The sequence below is a fragment of the Phyllobates terribilis genome, unplaced genomic scaffold (assembly GCF_046119375.1).
Source record: "Phyllobates terribilis strain yellow unplaced genomic scaffold, ASM4611937v1 Scaffold_9__5_contigs__length_417890890, whole genome shotgun sequence".
Lineage (NCBI taxonomy): Eukaryota > Metazoa > Chordata > Amphibia > Anura > Dendrobatidae > Phyllobates > Phyllobates terribilis.
The window spans coordinates 36,949,456-36,970,986 of record NW_027362769.1 but is presented as its reverse complement, the minus strand read 5'-3'; positions in this window follow the sequence as shown (position 1 = coordinate 36,970,986).

The window sequence follows — 21,531 nt, the reverse complement described above, 5'->3', positions numbered from 1 at the left end:
TGGACAAGCAGAACAGAGCGAAACTGCAGGTGCGGTGGACAAGTAGAGCAGAGCAAAACCACAGGTGCGGTGGACAAGCAGAGCAGAGCGAAACCGCAGGTGCGGTGGACAAGCAGAGCAGAGCGAAACCGCAGGTGCGGTGGACAAGCAGAGCAGAGCGAAACTGCAGGTGCGGTGGACAAGCAGAGCGAAACCGCAGGTGCGGTGGACAAGCAGAGCAGAGCGAAACCGCACGTTCGGTGGACAAGCAGAGCGAAACTGCAGGTGCGGTGGACAAGCAGAACAGAGCAAAACTGCAGGTGCGGTGGACAAGCAGAGCAGAGCGAAACCGCAGGTGCGGTGGACAAGCAGAGCAGAGCGAAACTGCAGGTGCGGTGGACAAGCAGAGCAGGGCGAAACCGCAGGTGCGGTGGACAAGCAGAGCAGGGCGAAACCGCAGGTGCGGTGGACAAGCAGAGCGAAACCGCAGGTGCGGTGGACAAGCAGAGCGAAACCGCAGGTGCAGTGGACAAGCAGAGCAGAACGAAATCGCAGGTTCGGTGGACAAGCAGAGCTAAACGCAGGTGCGGTGGACAAGCAGAGCAGAGCGAAACCGCAGGTGCGGTGGACAAGCAGAGCAGAGCGAAACCGCAGGTGTGGTGGACAAGCAGAGCAGAGCGAAACCGCAGGTGCGGTGGACAAGTAGAGCAGAGCAAAACCGCAGGTGCGGTGGACAAGTAGAGCAGAGCGAAACCGCAGGTGCGGAGGACAAGCAGAGCAGAGCGAAACCGCCGGTGCGGAGGACAAGCGAGGCAGAACAGAGCAGAGCGAAACCACAGGTGCGAAGGAACAAGCGGAGTAGAACAGAGCAGAGCGAAACCGCAGAGCAGAAGGTGCAGGCAGACAGGACAGGGCTCTGTTCACATGGAACAGACTGGGAAACACAGGAAGATGGTTAAAACACAGGAGGTAGATACGGAGGCAGGGAAACGGGAAAAGCAGAACCAGATACACACAAGGTACTTACAATGAAGTAGCGAGTGGACACAAAACTCACAAACAGAAGTACAGAGACAACGAGTTGGAGTTAGGTGCAGGTTCAGACACTGCAGGAAAAGGGAAGGTACGGACATAGAGACAAACAGGTAACGGCTAGGACACAGTTCAGACAGTAACTGAACCCGGAACAAGATACAGGAACGAGCCTGGGAACTCAGCCACCAGGGTGGCGGAAACAGACTAGAAGTCACAGATACAGGTAACGAACCTGGGTATACAGCCCCCAAAATGGCGGAACAGACTAGAAGTCACAGATACAGGTAACAGGCCTGGGTATACAGCCCCCAGGGAGGCAGAAACAGACAAGATACAGGACAGGACCTGGCAACTCAGTTGCACAGAACACACTGAAAGAAAGTGTTGCTCAGGCCCCTCTTACTGGGTGGAGGGGGTTTAAGTATCCAGTGACTCACAGCAATAGGCTGGGGACGCATTAGGAGTGCGCACACTGTAACTTTAAGAATCAGGCAGTAACCGCGCCGCCGCCCTAAGCAATCAGACTAGAGACATGCACACATCAAGTACTGGAGCAAAGTGTGCAGCCTGGACTGATAGGTAAGTTGGCGGTCTTGCATGGTGGGAGATGGTAAGCCATGCCAGCATGCCGCCAGGGATGTTACATTCCCCTTGCTTTTCCCATGTCATTTGAGCACTGTTCCAATCGATTTGGGCAATTTTTAGGCCCTCTGCAGACCGCCGGGGGGAGCCGCCTGAAAAATGCTTGAGTTTCGCATAGACTTACATTGGGCTCGTTGCTCGGGTCGAGCACCCGAGTATTTCAATTTGCTCGACTTGAGCATCGAGCACCCGAGCATTTTTGTGCTCGCCCATCACTACTAAGAGGCCAAACAATGAATCAAGTGTACGGGTTGGGGGTCGCTTGGGAAATAATAATCACAAAATAAGTTTTCATGTAACCTTTATTAAGTTGTATAGTGCTCATCATAAATGAGTAAACTTCCTTTGAAAAGTAAGATTTTAATCAACATATCCCTAAATACAAGAACAATTTGCAAAATTTTGAAAAGACTGATTTTCATAGAACATTTTTTAACCCATACCATGAACGTAAGGTTAATAATATAACTTTCATTACAAAATCTTCAGTTTTACTCAAATTAATTGATAGACACAATATGTCAAGGGGATAAGTACAGCAACCTTCAGGTTAATATGTAACAACAATATCCGAGATATTCCCACTCAGATTAGGAAGGCACACATGCAGTAGTTAACTTTAAAATATACAATTTTTATTATTGAAATAGACTAAAATCCAATGAAAAAAGAATAAACAGGGACTTTCCATAGTGTAGCAAACTGATAGCACACAGACACTTGCTAGTATGTAATTAGATTAGCTATAGTAGTACATATAGATAAAGCAACAACAAGCTAATAAGCAGATGCCTATGAGAAAAAGGAGGAAGGTTCAATGGTCCCTTTTTTTTCCTCTCCTCAGCAGAGTTATATGCAAGAATAAATTAAATTAAAGTGCAAGTGCTTTATATTTCGTGTAAACTCAAGCATTAGATACAAGTGTTAGATGTAATAGATTACTCATAGTAGCAATACAGTATGTCGTTTTTGAAAGAGGCATGTACTTGCAATTGAAGCTTTTGCCTCCTTTAGAAGAGGCTTAGGCGAAACGGCGTCATCGTGGTGGTAGCCCTGATATGCACAGACTTTGCACTTGTAAGTATGTACTATGGAAAGTCCCTGTTTATTATTTTTAGTTGGATTTTAATCTATTTTTCAATAATAAAAATGTAATATTTTAAAGTTAACTACTGCATGTGTGTCTTCCTAATCTGAGTGGTAATATCTCAGATAGTGTTGTTATATATCAAATTAGTTGATGTAAAAATGAATACACCTCACAAAAACTACTAAATCTAATATTTTGTATGATCTTCATCATTTTTAAGAACAGCACTAATTCTTCTAGATATGGAATGAACAAGTTGGCAACATACTGCTACATCTATCATTCTCCATTATTCAAGAACAATCTCTTTTAGAGCCTTGATCCTGGATGGAGAGTGATGCTCAAAGGGGTTGTCCACTACTTGGACAACACATTCTTAAATAAGTTCCAAGTAAAATAAGAAAAGCTTACACTCACCGATGTCCCTCTACGATGTTGGTGCAGGATCTCCCACCACTGTTGTGACATTATGTCACATGAACACTGCAGCCAACGAGCAGCCACTGATTGGCTGTAGTATTCTAATGACAAAACAATGTCACATGAGTGCCTGGAGACTCGGTATTGACATTGCTGTAAGAGCGTGGGTTTGGTGGGTGAGTATAAGTTTTTCTTATTTCACTTGCGGGACTCTGGCATTTAACCCCTTTACCCCCGAAGGTGGTTTGCACGTTAATGACCAGGCCAATCTTTACAATTCTGACCACTGTCACTTTATGAGGTAATAACTCTGGAACGCTTCAATGGATCTCACTGTTTCTGAGATTGTTTTCTCGTGGCATATTGTACTTCATGATAGTGGTAAAAATTATTTGATATCACTTGCGCCTAATTTGTGAAAAAAATCAGAAATTTGGTGAAAAGTTTAAAAATTCCGCAATTTTCAAAATTTTAATTTTCATGCCCTTAAATCAGGGAGATATGTCACACAAAATAGTTAGTAAATAACATTTCCCACATGTCTACTTTATATCAGCACAATTTTGGAACCCAAATTTTTTTTTTGTTAGGAAGTTATAACCAGCGATTTCTCATTTTTCCAACAAAATTTACAAAACCATTTTTTTAGGGACCACATCACATTTGAAGTGATTTTGAGGGGCCTTTATGACAGAAAATACCCAAAATTGACACCATTCTAAAAACTGCACCCCTCAATGTGCTCAAATCCACATTCAAGAAATTTATTAACCCTTCTGGTGCTTCACATGAATTTTTGGAACGTGGAAGAACAAAATGAACATTTAACTTTTTTCACAAAAATGTTACTTTAGACCCAATTTTTTTTTATTTTTGCAAGGGTAACAGGAAAAAGTGGAAACTAAAATTTGTTGTGCAGTTTCTTATGAGCACGCCAATACCCCATATGTGGGGGAAAACCACTGTTTGGGCACACGGCAGGTTTCGGAAGGGAAGGAGCGCCATTTGACTTTTTGAATGTAAAAGTTGCTTGAATAATTAGCGGATGCCATGTTGCTGCGTTTGGGGAGCCCCTGATGTGCCTAAACAGTGGAAACCCTCCACAAGTTACATCATTTTGGAAACTAGAACACTCAGGGAACTTATCTAGATGTGTGGTGAGCACCCTGAACCCCCAGGTGCTTCACAGAAGTTTATAACGTAGAGCCATGAAAATAAAAAAATATAATTTTTTCCACAAAAATGATGTTTTAGCCTCAAATTTTTTCTTTTCACAAGGGCAAGAGGAGAAAATGGACCCCAAAAACTGTTGTGCAATTTCTCCTGAGTACGCCGATACCCCACATGTGGGGAAAATACACTGTTTGGGCGCACGGCAGGATTCAGAAGGGAAAGAGCACTGTGTGACTTTTTGTGCGCAAAATTGGCTGAAATCGAGAGTGGATGCCATGTCGTGTTGTTTGGAGAGCCCCTGATGCGCCTAAATAGTGGAAACTCCCCACAAGTGACCCCATTTTGGAAACTAGACCCCTCAAGGATTTTATCAAGAGGTATAGTGAACATTTTGAACCCAGGGGTATGACACAGAATTTGATAACATTAGGTCATCATATTGAATAAGTTGTCATTAGTCTCGCGGGTGCTCAAGTGACATGCTCGAGTCCCTGCCTGCATGTTTCATGGTTGTTAGACACCCCAAAAAAAATGTGGGGATCGCTCATGCATGGGAAGCAATCCCCACAAGGTTATTTTGGCTGTAAGACAGCCGTGAAACATATGTGGCGGATACTCGAGCATGTCACTCGAGCACCCACAAAACTCGGTGCATACCCGAGCACCCGATGCAAACTCAAGTAGCGAGCACTTGCGCTCAACACTAGTCGCCATATTGTAATTTTTTTCTTTACTTTTGAAAAACTCCCAACCCCAACACAACCCTAACCACAACCCTAATACAACCCCAACCCTAACAGAATCCTAGCACAACCCTAACCCTAGCACAACCCTAACACTAACACAGCCCTAACCCTAGCACAGCCCTAGAACAACCCTAACCCTAACTCTAGCACAACCCTTACCCTAGCACAACCCTAACCCTAACCCTAGCACAAACCCAGCCCTAACCCTAGCACAACCCTAACCCTAACACAACCCTAACCCTAGAGTTTATTTTTTACGCTGTTCCTCGTGCAGTATAAGTGATTAGACGACTTTATTCTTCGGGTCGGTGAGATTACAGTGATACCAGATTCAAATTGGGTTTTTATGTTTGGCAGCTGTCACACACTAAAAGACGCTTTTTTTGCAAAGACTAGTTTTTGCAATAATTTTTCCATATTTTGGCCAACAGCGTCATGTAAGGGCTTGTTTATTGCGGGACAAGTTGACGTTTTTATTGGTATCATTTTTGTGCAAATGACATTTTTTGATCGCTTTCTATTCCAATTTTTGGGAGGCAGAATAAACAAAAATCAACAATACAGGAATTTTTTTTTTAGATTTATTTTTATGTCGTTCCGCGTGTGGTAAAATTGATAAGACAGCTTTATTATTCGGGTCAGTATGTTCATAGCGATACCATGTTTATAACTTTTTTTTATGTTTTGGCGCTGTGTTACACAATAAAAACTATTTTATAGAAAAAGTCTTTTTTTTGTATCGCTTTATTCTGAGAGCTATAACTTTTTTATTTTTCGGCTGATGGAGCTGTATGGTGGCTTGTTTTTTGAAGGACAAGATGAAAGTTAGCGGTACCATTTTTATTTACATTCGTCATTTTTATCACGTTTTATTCCATTTTTTGTTTGGCGGTATGATGATCGTTTTTGCTTAGTTTTTCTTTTTTTTAACCGTGTTCACTAAAGGGGTTTACTAGTGGGACAGTTTTATAGTTCTGGTCGTTTCGGACGCAGCGATACCAAATATGTGTACTTTTATTGTTTTTTTTTCCATAATAATATTTATTTATGGGTACAGTATATTTTATTTTTTTGGAATTCTTTTTTTTTTTAATATATATATATATATATTTACATTTTTTTAATTTTTTTTTTCACTTTCTTACACTATTTTTTACTTTTACACTTTGTCCCACTATGAGACTTTCATTTTTTTGCAGGCTGATCGATTGTATAGCATAGGGATGCAGCATAATCCTTATGCTATGCAGGCTGTAAGCACTGAGCATGATCTTCCTAACTTACTGATGCCTGGTGACCCAGATGTCGTCATGGCGACATTGGGTCACCATGGCAACAATCGGGACTCAGAGCACACAGCGCGGGACCCCAGATACAAGGTAAGAGGGGCGCTCTTACCGCTACCTGCCCCGGAAATGCTGCAATCGACTTCAATTGCAGCATTTTGGTGGTTAATGTGCCGGGAGCGATGTGGGAGCACTCCTGGCACATAGCACCGGGTGTCAGCTGTGAGAACCAGCTACTAGGCACAGAGTATTTCCTGGGCTAGATGCAGTTAAAAATTTGTAATTGGATGCTGAGAAAGCATTCCATAGAGTCTCCGGGCACGCCATATATTATTCTCTTAAAAAGCTTGGGGTAGGGGTCTAGGGGACCCTTTTATAGGCAAAATCACGGCCCTGTATCGCAATACGTCACCTAGGCTGAAGATAAATGGAAAATTTTCATCACCTTTCATAATCACCAATGGGACAAGGCAGGGATGTCCTCTGTCCCCTCTCTTATACATCCTAGTGATGGAGCACCTGCTCTCATCAATTTGCCATAACCCCAATATTAGGTGGATTGAGGTGGGAGGCACCGAGTACAAGTGCTCTGCATTTGCTGATGATGTCCTAGTATATATCACTCAATCACATATATCCATCCCTGCTGTTATGGCTGAAATAGATCACTTTGTTACATGGTCAAATTTTAAAATCAATGCAGCGAAGTCTGAGGCCCTCGATGTCTCCCTCCCCAAATCCATACAGGATTCCATCCAGTCCAACTTTCCCTTTGCCTGGCCCTCACAGGGTATCAAATACTTAGGAATTCATATTCATAGAGACCTCTACCGTCTATGTTATCTTAATTTTGGGCCCTTTATTGAACAACTCCATACAGACCACGGTTGGCAAGTTAGAGCTGTAAGATTCACTACATGAACCACTGGTGTTTTGTGGAAAAGCACATGTACACTGTGTTCCAAATTATTATGCAAAAAGTGTTTAGGAGTGATAAGGTAAGATTTTTTTTGTTTGTCAGTTAAACTCATTGATGGTGATGTGTGTCAGGGCTCTTTATATCACTGTAAGCAATTGCAGACACCTGTGCTAATTAGTTTGGCAGGTGTGTCCAATGAAAGGCAAGACTACTTAAGAAGGCTGTCCCACATTATTAAGCAGCCTACATTTTCTGCCAAAATGGGAAAGAAAAAGGATGTGTCGGCTGCTGAGAAGCAAAAAATTGTGGAGTGTTTAGGTCAAGGCATGACTACAATCAACATTGCCAAGACACTTCATCCTGATCATCGCACAATCAAGAAGTATGTAGCTGATTCACAGAACACACGTGTGCGTGCTGATAAGGGAAAATTGAGGACTCTTTCCTACAGGCAATTACGTCAGGTTAAAAGAGCAGCGGCAAAAAAGCCTTGTCATTGCAGCAGACAAGTTTTTGAAGCTGCTGGTGCCTCCAACGTCCCCCGAACAACAAGATGCAGGGTCCTTCAGAGGTTTGCAGCTGTGCGTAAGCTATCCTGTCGACCTCCTCTATCCACTGTACACAAGCAGAAACGGCTCCAGTGGGCCAAACAATACATGAAGACTGACTTCAAAACTGTTTTGTTCAGCAATGAGTGCCGTGCAATGCTCGATGGTCCAGATGGATGGAGTGGAGGATAGCTGGTTGATGGACACCCCACGCAAACACGGCTACAGCGCCAACAAGGAGGAGGTGGAGTAATGTTTTGGGCTGGAATCATGGGGAGAGAGATTGTCGGCCCCTTTAGGATCCCTGAAGGGGTAAAGATGAACTCCATAATGTATGTGGAGTTTCTCAAACAGCACTTCCTGCCATGGTTCAAGAAGAAGAACCGTGTATTCCACAGCAAGATCATTTTTATGCATGATAATGCACCATCTCATGCTGCACATAAAACATCTGCATCTCTGGCTGATATGGGCATAAAAGGGGACAAACTTATGGTGTGACCCCCATGCTCCCCTGACCTCTACCCCATTCAGAACCTCTGGAGCATCATCAAAAGGAGTGTCTATGATGGCGGGAGGCAGTTCACATCTAAGCAACAGCTCTGGGAGGGTATTCTGTCCTCATGCAAAACAATTGAAGCAGAAACCATCCAAAACCTGACAAATTCAATGGACGAGAGAGTTCAGAAGCTCCTTTCGAACAAGGGGTCCTATGTGAAAATGTAACATCACCTAGAATAAAGTTTTGAGTTGAAAACTGTTTGATTTCAGTTTCTAATAACCTGCTAATGCTTATAATTTCAAAAATGACCATTTTTTTGTTCTTTATTAAAATGAAAAGGTTGATCGAAGAGTGTGGGGGATCTAAGAGTGTGGCAACCCAGTAGTCAGGATTATTTCGAATTCTGACAATCTGAGGGTCATGTTGCAGGTAGTGCAGCAAGAAGGCACTCATGTGTCTTGAGCATCTAGGAGCCCCAAAATTATTTTAAGGGCTAGATGCAATTATTATTAATTTGAAAGCTGGTGGAGCTTAGTATAGATGACCTAATAGAATCAGTACTGCAAACTGCTACAAGGCCCAAATTATTTTCCAGCCAAGATACAGATAAACATGATTAGTAATTTTAAATCTGGTGGAGTTTTGTATAGATGGCCTAATAGAATCAGTACTGCACACTGCTACAAGGCCCAAATTATTTTCCAGCCAAGATACAGATAAACATGATTAGTAATTTTAAATCTGGTGGAGTTTAGTATAGATGGCCTAATAGAATCAGTACTGCACACTGCTACAAGGGCCAAATTATTTTCCAGCCAAGATACAGATAAACATGATTAGTAATTTGAAAGCTTAAAACGGTTCGTGAGGTGATTTTAACAAATCATCAAGCTTTTACTCTCCCCAGGATGACACAGGGGTAGAAAAGTCCTTTCGGATCCATGATTTGTTCATCTTTATGAACGTGAGTCTGTCTACATTATCAGTGGAGAGCTGCGTGCGCTTATCTGTCAGCACACCACCAGCAGCGCTAAACACACGTTCAGACAGAACGTTGGCTGCGGGGCATAACAAGATCTCCAAGGTGTAAGTAGCGAGCTCCGGCCATTTATCCAGATTGGAAGCCCAAAAAGAGCAAGGGTCCAGTGACACAGTCATGGCTTCAATGTTTACTTGGAGATACTCCTGTACCATCGTCTCTAGGCGTTGACTATGTGTCAGACTTCTTGTCACCTGTGGCCTTGCAAAGGATTGGCTAAAAAAGTGGTGAAATGATTCGGCAAAATTGATGTTACCAGCAGATACTGTGTTTCTGTTACGTTTTGAGTGCAGAACACTCGACGATCTCATGGTTGGCAAGTTGGAACTGTGAGATTCACTACGTGCACCACTGGTGTTTTGTGGAAAAGCACATGTAAGATTCTGCAACAGTCTCTGCTGATACTCCTGCATGCGTGCATCCCTTTCTATGGCAGGAATAATTTCTGCAAATTTACTTTTGTACCGGGGATCTAACAGTGTGGCAACCCAGTGGTCAGAATTATTTCTAATTCTCACAATTCGAGGGTCATGTTGCAGGTAGTGCAGCAAGAAGGCACTCATGTGTCTTGCGCATCCAGGAGCACCAAATCCCTGTTGTGTTGGTGGCGAGGTAACAATCATGCTTCCTTCCTCTGCCCTCTCCCCCCAACCTCGCACAACAGAAATGTGATCAAGGTCTCCCTTATCTGATGAGTCTTCCATCAGTTCGTCCTCCAGTTCTTCCTGGGCTCCTGCACCTTCCTCACTAGTTTGGCTGCTACCATGCGCCCTGGTAAAACCATCTCGCCCACCCTCACATGCCCGCCGCCTTGGTGCTGCCGACCGTCTGGACCTTGCAGATGTTAGCCCATCCGCATACAACTCCTCCTCCTCTACTTCCTCCACCTTTTCTTGTGCCACCACCTGACTCCGAATTCTGTTTAACATGTGCTCCAGCATGTAAATCACCGGAATAGTCATGCTGATAATGGCATCGTCAGCACTAAACATCTTCGTCGCCATTTCAAAACTGTGCAGAAGGGTGCATAGGTCCCTGATCTGAGACCACTCCTCCAGCGTGATTTGCCCCACCTCTGGATCTCGTTGGCCCAGGCTATACGTCAGAACATATTGCACCAGGGCTTTTCAGTGCTGCCACAGTCGCTGCAACATGTGCAGAGTTGAATTCCACCGGGTAGGCACATCGCATTTTAGCCGGTAAAGTGGGAGGCCCAACGACTTCTGTAGAGATGTAAGTCGCTGAGCTGCGGGATGCGAATGGCGGAAGTGAGCACACAGCGACCGTGCCCTCTGCAGAAGGCCATCTAGTCCGGGATAGTGGGCTAAAAATTGCTGGACAACCAGGTTCAACACGTGAGCCATACAAGGCACGTGTGTGACATTGCCCCGGCGAAGGGCCGCACCCAGGTTTGCAGCATTGTCGCACACGGCCTTCCCTGGTTTCAGGTCCAATGGAGACAACCATTCATGAAACTGATTCTCCAGAGCTGACCACAACTCCTCAGCTGTGTGACTCACATTTCCCAGACATTTCAAAGTAAAAACCGCCTGATGACGTAGAGCCCTGCTGCCAGCATAGTAAGGAGGTGTGCAGGATCCCTTCTGCGCAGTTAGAAAGCTTCTGCCATGACCAGACAGGCTTTGAGTGCAGGTGGAGGACCGAGAGGAGGTTGAGGAGGCAGAAGCAGTGGAGGAACTTCGAGATAAAGAGGATTGACGCACAACTCATGGGGACGGCAAGACTTGGACAGCAGCCCCTTGTCCTGCTGTCACCATAGTTACCCAGTGCCCAGTCAGAGACATGTAACGCCCCTGTCCATGCCTACTCGTTCAAGTGTCTGTGGTGAAATGCCCCCTGTCACACACAGAGTTTCTCAAAGAAGAGGTGATGTTGTGTGCGACATGCTGGTGGAGCGCAGGCACACCTTTCTTTTAGAAGTAGTGCCAACTGGGCATCTGGTACTGGGGCACTGCGACGGACATAAGGTCTCGAAAATCCTCTGTGTCTACCGGTCGGAAAGGCAGCATTTCTGTAGCCAAGAGCTTGCAGATGGTGAAATTCAACCTCTTAGCTTTCTCATGGCTAGGAGGAAATGGTCTTTTACTTGTCCACATCTGAGGGACCCAGGGCTGGCTGTTGTGCTTAGACGGGGTTGAGAAGGGTGTCCCCGGCAAACTGCCGGTCTGTGAGGAAGATGCAGGCGGACATGTTAGGTTGCCTTGATCCAAACCTGGTGCTATCAATGTCGGACAGCGCTCAACACCAGCTGGTGTTTCCACCTCCAAAGAAAATGATGACCTGACAATCACGCTGGCTGTTGCGGGTAAAGAGGTGCAGGTCTGCGTCCCAAAACAGGTGTGACTGCTGTCCCCCCAGTCACAGAGGATGAAGAGGCCGCGGATGCACAAGATGTGACAGACGGTGGTTGGCCCGGCCGGCTAGGCCGCATTGTAGCACAGTGAGCTTCCCACTGCAACTTATGCTTCATATCCATGAGCCGGTTCATGCATGAAGTACTCAAACTATGTATTTTTTGGCCTCTACTTAGCTTTTGCTGACAAATGTTACAGATAACTCGAGTTGGGTCATCCTTATCGATCTGAAAAAATGCCCAGGCTATGCAAGGCTTAGCACCCATGCGACCTGAAGAGGCACCACGACTTGTGGTCAGAGGCAGAGTTGTGTTTGAGGATGCAGATGTTGACGTGCTTCCAGTACTACGTCTCTGTCCAGGAAGGCGCAACCTGACTTCGTCGTCACTAGCATCCTCCTCCACCTCCTCTGCTGACCTCATTGACTGGCTGACTGTGGGTTGACAGTAAGTGGGATCTCCAACCTCGTCCTCATCACCCTGTGTGATATCACACCCGTCGTCCTCAGAGACAACCTCTTCCTGCCCTGACAAAAAACTCAAGTTGTCGCTCCAATCAGGTATTTGAGTCTCATCATCGTCTTCCTCATTGTCTCCACCAACAGGAGTTACAGTTTTGGAACGTGGGTCTACATTATGGTCAGAACCTTCTGCGTCTGTTCCTGGATCCGACTCATAAAGATTCTGGGCATCAGTGCAGATCATTTCCTCGTCTGGATTCACTGAAGCTCTGGAGCCGACCTCTGATTCCCAGGCTATAGTATGAGTAAACAGCTCTGCAGACTGAACCATCTGTTCTACCCCATACTCAGACGGGCAGCTGGAGACTTGGGAGCTGTGAGGAAGCAAGTGCGATTGGGGTGACACCTCTGAGGACTGGAGTATTTGTGATGTTGAAGTTGAGGTGGAGGAGAGCCCACTTAAAGGAGCACTTGATATCCGTTGAAGCACCTGCTGTTTTTGTGCCTCATCTGGAATTTGTAGCGATTGGCGTGGCCGTAAGAAAGGGATCTTATCACATTGTCCGCTAAAAGAAGTAGACATCTTAGTTTGGCTGGAAGATGGTCTTTCTTCTGCAGATGTTACTGTTGCTTTAACACCTACCCCACGGACACAACCTTTTTTTCCCTTCCCAACACGCCTATTCCCCTTTCCACCAGCAGCAGGCCTTTTTCCACTCATTTTGGTGGTTAACTAATTGACAACTCTGGAGTTGTTTGTACAAAAAACAATGGATGGGAACCGAGCAGAGCTGAGTGGCCAAACTATGGTATTAGCCCAAAAGTATTGGCTGGGTTAGATGCAGTAAAACAATTTTATTACATACACAGGTGGTGGAGGTTAGTATAGATGGACTAATAGAACAAGTCCCACACACTGCTACAAGCCCGAATATTTTTTCAGAGCTAGATGCAGATAAAAATTATTTTGAATTTGCAACCTGGTGGAGGTTAGTATAGATGGAGTAATAGAACAAGTCCCACACACTGCTACAAGCCCAAATATTTTTTCAGAGCTAGATGCAGATAAAAATTATTTTGAATTTGCAACCTGGTGGAGGTTAGTATAGATGAACTAATAGAACAAGTCCCACACACTGCTAGAAGCCCAAATATTTTTTCAGAGCTAGATGCAGATAAAAATTATTTTGAATTTGCAACCTGGTGGAGGTTAGTATAGATGGAATAATAGAACAAGTCCCACACACTGCTATAAGCCCAAATATTTTTTCAGAGCTAGATGCAGATAAAAATTATTTTGAATTTGCAACCTGGTGGAGGTTAGTATAGATGGACTAATAGAACAAGTCCCACACACTGCTACAAGCCCAAATATTTTTTCAGAGCTAGATGCAGATAAAAATTATTTTGAATTTGCAACCTGGTAGAGGTTAGTATAGATGGACGAATAGAACAAGTTCCACACACTGCTACAAGCCCAAATATTTTTTCAGAGCTAGATGCAGATAAAAATTATTTTGAATTTGCAACCTGGTGGAGGTTAGTATAGATGGACTAATAGAACAAGTCCCACACACTGCTACAAGCCCAAATATTTTTTCAGAGCTAGATGTAGATAAAAATTATTTTGAATTTGCAACCTGGTGGAGGTTAGTATAGATGGACTAATAGAACAAGTCCCACACACTGCTACAAGACGAAATATTTTTTCAGAGCTAGATGCAGATAAAAATTATTTTGAATTTGCAACCTGGTGGAGGTTAGTATAGATGGACTAATAGAACAAGCCCCACACACTGCTACAAGCCCAAATATTTTTTCAGAGCCAGATGCAGATAAAAATTATTTTGAATTTGCAACCTGGTGGAGGTTAGTATAGATGGACTAATAGAACAAGTCCCACACACTGCTACAAGCCCAAATATTTTTTCAGAGCTAGATGCAGATAAAAATTATTTCGAATTTGCAACCTGGTGGAGGTTAGTATAGATGGACTAATCGAACAAGTCCAACACACTGCTATAAGCCCAAATATTTTTTCAGAGCTAGATGCAGATAAAAATTATTTTGAATTTGCAACCTGGTATAGGTTAGTATAGATGGACTAATAGAACAAGTCCCACACACTGCTACAAGCCTAAATATTTTTTTCAGAGCTAGATGCAGATAAAAATTATTTTGAATTTGCAACCTGGTGGAGGTTAGTATAGATGGACTAATAGAACAAGTCCCACACACTGCTACAAGCCCAAATATTTTTTCAGAGCTAGATGCAGATACAAATTATTTTGAATTTGCAACCTGGTGGAGGTTAGTATAGATGGACTAATAGAACAAGTCCCACACACTGCTACAAGCCCAAATATTTTTCCAGAGCTAGATGCAGATAAAAATTATTTTGAATTTTCAACCTGGTGGAGGTTAGTATAGATGGACTAATAGAACAAGTCCCACACACTGCTACAAGCCCAAATATGTTTTCAGAGCTAGATGCAGATAAAAATTATTTTGAATTTGAAACCTGGTGGAGGTTAGTATAGATGGACTAATAGAATGATGCTATGCCCAAAAGGTTTTACTTGGCTAGGTGCAGTAAAAAAATTGTATTCTATACACAGGTGGTGTAGCTTGCAACACAGATAGGCTACTCCACTGACTAACACACACTGCAAGATGCCAAAAAGGATTTGCTTAGCTAGATTTAGCCAAATGCTGTGAAAAAAACTTACACAGCACTGGCACAGACCTGCCTGGCAAAAAGTGATAAGAACTGATGTAACCTAGCCCTCAAAAGGACTGCAATTACAATTAGTCTTTACTCCCAACCTATCTATTTAAGAGCACAGACCTGCCTGATAAAAGTCGTAGGAAATGATGTAACCTAGTCCTCAAAAGGACTGCAATCACAACTATTCCCTACTGCCAAGCTATCTGTAGATTTGTGCGAAAATTGGCTTGAATTTAACACTCAAAGTATAGCGCACCCAGCAACAGCGGTGCCGTCTAACACGCAGCTGCAGCAGTGAGAAAATGGTGGCTGCGTGGAAAATGGCTGGGTATTATAGGGCAAGGACATGTGACATACACTGCCAATGACACATGCCCTTGCTTGTGTGAAAAAAAGCAGTTCGCTCTGTGTGTGCGCTGCTGATAGGCTGACAGATTGCACCTCCCCACTGTAAATGCGGGAAAGAGAAAAGAAAATGGAGATCTTCATTATTTATGCAGAGATCCATCCCCTGCCCCTCCCCCCGCCCCGCTGTACACTCAAACTGCGTATTAACATTAATTTTCAGCATTACTGACAAAAAATCCAATTTTGATTTTGGTACACGTACAGTTATCGAATATAACCTCGAACAACCGAATTTTTTTCAAATTGTTTGTGTTCGCCGAACGGCTCGAACACCGCCCAAAACTGCTCGAATTTGAGATTGGCGAACAGTTCGAGTCGAACACCGCTCATCTCTAGTTTTAAGGCATTTTTATTACTTACTGCAAAGTCAAAAGTTTACATACGTTTCATTAGTATTTGGTACTACTGCCCTTAAACTGAATGACTTGGATCAAACATTTGGGATATCCTTCCACAAGCTTCTCACAATAGTTGGTCGGAATTTGGGCCCATTCCTCCTGACAAAACTGGTGTAACTGATCCAGGTTTGTAGGTCGCCTTTTCAGCTTTACCCATAAATTTTCAACAGGATTGAGATCAGGGCTTTGTGATGGCTACTCCAAAACATTGACCTTGTTATGCTTAAGCCACTTTGTTACCATTTTGGCAGTATGCTTTGGGTCAATGTCCATTTGGAAGACCCATTTCCGCCTAAGCTTTAACTTCCTGGCTGATGTCTTGAGATGTTGCTTCAGTATTGCCACATAATCTTCTTTTCTCATGATGTGATCTATTTTATGAAGTGCACCAGTCCCTCCTGCAGCAAAACAACCCCACAACATGATGTTGCCACCCCCGTGTTTCACAGTTGGGATGGTGTTCTTAGGCTTCCAAGCTTCTCACTTTTTCCTCCAAACATAACGATGGTCATTATGCCCAAAAAGTTAAATTTTAGTTTCATCAGACCACAGGACATGTCTCCAAAAAATGAAGGTCTTTGTTCCTGTTTGCATTCGCAAACATTAATCTGGCTTTTTTATGTTTCTTTTGGAGTAATGGCTTCTTCCTGGCAGAGTGGCCTTTCAGCCCATGTTGATACAGTACTCGTTTCACTGTGGTTATTGACACAATCTTACCTGCTTTCACCATCATTTTCACAAGGTCTTTTTCTTTTGTCCTTGGGTTGATATGCACATCAGACCAAAGCACATTCATCTTTGGGACACAAAACCCGTTTCCTTCCTGAGCGGTATGATGGCTGGACATTCCCATCTTGTTTGTACTTGTTTATAATTGTTTGTACAGATGAACGAGGCACCTTCAGGTATCTTGAAATTGTACCCAAGGATGAGCCAGACTTGTGCAAGTCCACAATTCTCTTCCTGTTATCTTGGCTGCTTTCTTTAGACTTTCCCATGATGCTACTAATTGAAGCAGTTTGTTTCAAGTGTGCATTAAAATACATCCACAGATGTGTCTGTAATTAACTCAGATGTTGCCAAAAAACCTGTCAGAAGCTTCCAAACACATGACATCAGCATATAGGCTGTCCAGAATTGTTTAAAGGCATAGTAATCTTAGTGTATGTAAACTTTTGACTTTGCAGTAAGTAATAAAAATGCCTTAAAACATTCTCTCTCATTATTCTGGCATTTGGCAAATATTAAAAATGATGGTAATCCTAATTGACCTAAAACGGGAAAGGTTTATTCTGATTTCATGTCAGATATTGAGAAAAACATGCTTATGTATCTTTTTATATAGTGTATGTATACTTCTGGATTCAACTGTACGTCAGTTACGTTTATATGGACATGGACTATCCAATATACAGTACAAACCAAAAGTTTGGACACACCTTCTCATTTAAAGATTTTTCTGTATTTTCATGACTTTAAAAATTGTACATTCACACTGAAGGCATCAAAACTATGAATTAACACATGTGGAATTATATACTTAACAAAAAAGTGTGAAACAACTGAAAATATGTCTTATATTCTAGGTTCTTCAAAGTAGCCACCTTTTGCTTTGATGACTGCTTTGCACACTCTTGGCATTCTCTTGATGAGCTTCAAGAGGTAGTCACCAGAAATGGTCTTCCAACAATCTTGAAGGAGTTCCCAGAGGTGCTTTAAATGAGAAGGTGTGTCCAAACTTTTGGTCTTTACTGTATATATATATATAGACCCTATATGGCCTGAGCAGTTATTTACTTAGCTTAATGGCATCTTTTTCTGACATGTTCCCTCTCTTTTGGTCATTCTGGGGTTCATCGGGGAATTCTTTCAATCAAGACAAGAAAAGGAGACCATAAGCCGTACTGCAATGAAGATAACAACTCCCACGCCCAGGCAATATGCCCCCACATAGCCTTCTACATGCAATATGAGCCCCCACACAGCTCCCTATATACAGTATGAGTCCACACACAACCCCCTACATGCAGTGTGAGCCCTCACATAGCCCCCAATATACAGTATCAGCCCCCACATAGCCCCCTAGATACAGTATTAGCCCCAACATAGCCCCCTAGATACAGTATGAACCCTCACATAGCCCCCTAGGTACAGCATGAGCCCCCACATAACTCCTTGTATAAGCTCACATAGCTCCCTAGATACAGTATGATCTCTCACATAGCCCCTAAATAAAGCATAAGCCCCCATATAGCCCTGTACATACACTATGAGTTCACACAGCCCCTACATACAGTTTGAGCTCACAAACTGCCCCTACACACAGTATGAGCCCACACACCACCCCTACATACAGTATGAGTCCACACATAGCCCCCAATATACAGTATGAGCCCCCACATAGCCCCCTAGATACAGTATGAGCCTCACATAGCCCCCTCGATACAGTATGAGCCCTCATATAGCTCCCTATATACAGTATGAGCCCCCATATAGCCTCCTATATACAGTATGAGCCCCCTATATATAGTATGAGCCCTCACATAGCCTCCATTATATAGTATGAAACTGCGCATAGCTTCTTATATACAGTATGAGCCCCCATATAGCCTCTTATATACAATATGAGCCCCCTATATACAGTATGAGCCCCCACATAGCCTCCTTTATACAGTATGAGCCTCACATAGCCCCCACGATACAGTATGAACTCCCACATATACAGTATGAGCCCTCATATAGCTCCCTATATACAGTATGAGCCCCATATAGCCTCCTATATACAGTATGAGCCCACTATATACAGTATAAGCCTCCACATAGCCTCCTTTATACAGTATGAAACTGCACATAGCTTCTTATATACAGTATGAGCCCCCATATAGCCTCTTATATACAATATGAGCCCCCTATATACAGTATGAGCCCCCACATAGCCTCCTTTATACAGTATGAGCCCGCACATAGCTCCCTACATACAGTATTAGCCAGCCCATAGCTCCCTATATACAGTATGAGCCCTCACATAGCCTCCTATATACAGTATGAGCCCCCCACATAACAACCTATATACAGTACAAGCCCTCACATATCCCATATATGTATGTATAGGTATACTTCCCACACACATATTAATAATAAAAAAAATTCCTCACTCCCATTCCTCTGATGCTCTTCTCCAGTCCCCGGGGCTCCACTTCTACTTGTGTCCGGCATGTACATGCCAGCGTGCACCGGCTGATGTCATCATCTTGCTGACATGTCACAGCAGAGGCAACATGAGTTCCCCTGGCCATTCACCAGACAGCCCCCCAAGCATAAGCCCCCACCAGACAGCCCGCCCCAAGCATAAACCCCACCAGACAGCCCCCAAGCCTAAACCCCCTCCAGACAGCCCGCCAAGCATAAACCCCCACCAGACAGCCCCAAAGCATAAACCCCAACCAAACAGCTCCCCATCCATAAACCCCCACCAGACAGCCCTCAAGCATAAGCCCCCACCAGACAGCCACCCTAAGAATAAACCCTACCAGACAGCCCCCTCAAGCATAAACCCCCACCAGATATCCCCCAAGCATAACCCCAATCCCAAATCCCACCAGACAACCCTCCAAGCATAAACCCCTACCCCAAATCCCACCACAAAGGACCCCCAGCATTTTCCCACCAAATTTCACCAGACAGCCCAAAAAACAGCAATTAAAATAAAACAAAACTCTAGTTTTTCACTCTGAGGCACTGACCTTGCTCACCTGCAGCTTCAGCTTCTCATCAATGCAGGGCACAGATGTATAGCGCTGCAGGAGACAATGGCATCCATAGGTTAATGGTTGCTTTGCTACGTGCCTTGATGAGTCAAAACATGCCCATAACACATGACAGAAATGACTTCATGCCTGGAAGGCGCCCATACATTCTAGCGTTTACCCTGCCGGGATATGTGTGCCGTCGATGGCGTAAACGGCGCACAAAGTATTATAATAAGGGCAATCGGACCATGGGTACCCTGGAGCCTCAGACAGTAGCCAAGATTGCTCTTATTATAATCCGGCTATGCTTAAATTGTATGGTAAAGTCATCAATACAATAAATAGGGAACTCAAATAATGCTGCATGAACTGGTCACCAGCCAGTGTCTGAAAAAGTACAGATACAAAGTGCTATTAAGTGCATGTAGGGTGTATAAACAAATGCTATGAAGGACCAGATATGTAAGAAAATTTTGTAAGGGTAAAACTGGAATAGTTAAAGGGGTATTCCCATTTCCAAGATCCTATCCCATTATATAGTAGGTATAATAACAATAACATTAGCAAATACCTACAATTAGAAATGTAGTATGGTATTTTTGATTTGCTATGTCTCTATCCTCATGTGCAGGCATTGCAGGACCTTAGGTATCCATGGTTACGTCCACTGATAAAGTGACAGCTAGCAGCTAGTGGTCGTAACCGTGGATACCTAAGGTCCTGAATTGCCTGCACATGAAGTAAGTGGCATAGTGAATCAAAAATACTATACTACATTTCTAATTGGAAGTATTTGTTAATATTATTATTATTACACCTACTACATATTGGAATAGGATCTTGGAGATGGGAATACCCCTTTAAATAAGAGAGGTGTGACAATAAACCAGTCTAAAGAAGTGTGTTTTTAGGGCTCACTTAAAACTGTGGGTATTGGGAATTAATCAAATTCCCAATTCCTGAGTAGTGCACTCCAGAGAAGTGGCACAGCTCGCAAGAAGTCTTGGAGACGAGAGTGGGAGGTTTGGATTATTTTGGATGTTAATCTTAGGTTATTAGCGGAATGGAAGGCACAGGTAGGGTGATAGGCAGGGTTAAGGAAGGAGATGTATTGTGGTGCAGAACTGTGAAGAGCTTTGTGAGTGATAAGTTTTTATTGGATTCTGTAGTGGATGGACAACCAGTGCAATGTCTGGCACAGGGTAGAGGCATCAGTGTAGCTAATGGAGAGGAATATGATTCTGGCTGCTGCATCCAGGACGGATTGGAGAGGGGAGAGTTTAGTAAGAGGGAGACCGATTAGTAGAGTTGCAGTAGTCCAGACGAGAATGAATCAGAGCAACAGTAAGAGTTTTTGCAGAGTCAAAGGCAAGAAAAGGTTGAATTCTAGAGATGTTTTTGAGGTGTAGGTGACTTGAGTGATCAGATGTGAGGAGTGAAGGAAAGATCAAATATAGTCCCAAGACAACGAGCGTGCTGCAGGGGAGTAATGGTAGAAACATATACGGAAATATTGGGTTTGGGAAGGTTAGTAGAGGGAGGAAACACAAGGAGTTGATTTTTTGACAGATTCAGTATTAGATAGAGTGAGGACATGAAGCTGGAAACAGCAGAAGGACAATCACTGGTATTTTGTAGTAATGCAGGAGTGGTTTCAGGAGACGGTGTATATAATTGGGTGACATCAGCATATAGTTGGTACTGAAAACCGAATCTACTGATGGTTTGTCCTATAGGGGCAGTATATAGGGAGAAGACAAGGGGACCTGAAACTGAACCCTGAGGGCCCCCGATAGAAAGGGAAAGAGGAGAGGAAGAGGAGCCAGCAAAAGATACAGTGAAGGAGCGGTCAAAGAGGTAGCAGGAGAACCAGAGAACCAACAGAGCGCATTATCCTTGAGCCCGATAGAGCGGAGCATAGTGAGAAAGAGCTGGTGATCCACAGTGTCGAATGCTGCAGAGATATCCAGGAGAATCAGCAGGGAGTAGTGACCATTAGATTTAGCTGTTAATGGATCATTAGAGAATTTAGTA